Source organism: Octopus bimaculoides, chromosome 3 (assembly GCF_001194135.2).
Source record: "Octopus bimaculoides isolate UCB-OBI-ISO-001 chromosome 3, ASM119413v2, whole genome shotgun sequence".
Classification (NCBI taxonomy): Eukaryota; Metazoa; Mollusca; class Cephalopoda; order Octopoda; family Octopodidae; genus Octopus; species Octopus bimaculoides.
Window position 1 is genome coordinate 7,410,366 of NC_068983.1, and position 2,093 is coordinate 7,412,458.

The 2,093-nt window shown below is 36.6% G+C and overlaps 1 protein-coding gene and 1 long non-coding RNA gene across 2 annotated transcripts in view; one reads left to right on the plus strand and one right to left on the minus strand.

Annotated features, from left to right (window-relative positions):
• LOC106879993 (zinc finger protein 252) overlaps nt 1-2,093 on the plus strand; it is a 47,788-nt gene that overhangs the window by 44,724 nt on the left and 971 nt on the right. The gene's annotated exons all lie outside the window — the stretch shown is intronic.
• Nucleotides 1-2,093, minus strand: part of LOC128247258 (uncharacterized) — a 9,781-nt gene that overhangs the window by 1,097 nt on the left and 6,591 nt on the right. Inside the window, exon 3 of the long non-coding RNA XR_008263610.1 lies at nt 734-795. This is a non-coding gene — a long non-coding RNA (uncharacterized LOC128247258). The remainder of the gene's footprint in view (nt 1-733; nt 796-2,093) is intronic.

The window sequence follows — 2,093 nt, forward strand, 5'->3', positions numbered from 1 at the left end:
ATATATATATATATATATATATATATATATATATATACATATACATATATACGACGGGCTTCTTTCAGTTTCCGTCTACCAAATCCTCTCACAAGGCTTTGGTCGGCCCGAGGCTATAGTACTTTAATCCGTCACCTGGCTTAACATCACCACCTGACCTGGGATGTCTTCAAAGTGTCTTCAACAGAATCTATCTTGTTGCAGATATTCAGGTCAGGTTTTAAATCTGATCATAACATTCACCCTTGCTTCTATCTCTCCCAAAAGTCCCGAAAGGAGTCACGGGTGAGTTTCCGTCTAAAGAATCTAAAGTGAAAGGTTAGGTTATTACTCTTTTAACCGTTTCAGTCTGTGGGCTGTGGTCATGCTGGGCCACTGTCATTGTAAAGAGTATTGTATCGCCCACAAAAGAACTTGAACCCGCAACCCTCAGATTGCTTCAGTTACGTATTGGATAAGTAACTTTGTTACTCTACCGACTGAGTTCTGTGAACTGTTTTTATAAGTAAAACAGGGGCAAATATCTACAGTGCTAGAAACGTGGAGTTCTCAACAAGCGTTTAATCCATCTCTGACCTATCGTCCTAATAAACTAAAAGCGCCCCGATAAAATCTGCTGAGAGTTAAGTAGACTAAAGTAAAGATAAGACTGAGTTATGTGTTGCAACGGAAATGATCAATCGTCAGTCATAGAAGCCATTTAAAACACGCTCATATATGCTGTTATACTCACTTTTATTTTTATTCTTTACTGTATCTTACAAAGTGTCAGAGGTGTCATCGTGCATCTAGGACCTGGAAATCAATACAAGACTGTATATGTGTTTTACGTTTCCGAACTGACTTTTCATGATGTAATTACGTATATATCAAGTTCAAACGTATAAATCTAAATTTCTGTTTTCTTTAGTTGAGAATACTACAGGAGTTATTGAACACCTTATGAGGTTTATACCAATACTATTGTAAAAGCGAACATATATATATAAATATATATATATATATATATATATATATATATATATGTATGTATATATATTGATAAAAAGTGTAGGTGGCATACGAGTGGGTATATATTTATAAAAAAGAAGTTTGAAAACGCCACTATATAAGATGAATTTTAATTTTCTCAGAGATATTTTACATGTTTCGGTTCTTGAAAAAACGAACCTTATCAAAAATACATATTTTTAAAAATGTAATTAAAAGAAAAGTTCATAATTGTTTCTTACTGGTGTCAACAGAGTTCACGTGGAAGCGTTTTATGTGTGGGGACGTAATGGCTGTCTTGTGCGTTGACTCGAATCGTTGGCTGTAGTAGTAGTAGTAGTAGTAGTAGTGACCGTGTTGGTAGTGGTAAAAGGGAGTGACCGTTGTCCGTGATACCAGCAGTAGTTAATTGGATGTAGTAGTAGAGGAAGCATGTAAAATATCTCTGAGAAAATTAAAATTTATCTTATATAGTGGCGTTTTCAAACTTCTTATATATATATATATATATATATTTATATGTGTGTGTGTGTTTGTGTGTGTGTGTGTGTGTGTGTGTGTGTGTGTGTGTGTGTGTGTTTGTATGTATGTATAACATTTCAAGGATGTTTCTATAGCAAATAATTAGAATGTTGTAATAAAAATATCGTTAATGTCGCTTGATTACAGTACACAAATGTGAAAACTCACTGATATAACAGATTGTGAATGGTAGCATGGATTATGTATAGGTGTGGACAGAAAGTTTACTTGCACACTCACACGATAAGTATTCCAGTTGATACGATCAACGGAACAACCTGCTCATGAAATTAACGAGCAAGCGGCTGAGCACTCCACAGACACGCGTACCCTTAACGTAGTTCTCAGAGAGATTCAGCGTGACACAAAATTTGACAAGGCTTCCCCTTTGAATTACAGGTACAACTGAGTTTTGCCAGCTAGGTGGACTGGAGCAACGTGAAATAAAGTGTCTTGCTCAAGGACACAACGTGCCACCGGGCGTCGGACTCACGACCTTACGATCGTGAGCCGAAAACCTTAACCACTAAACCACGCGCCTCATTCTGTCTGTCTGTCTGTCTGTCTGTCTGTCTGTCTGT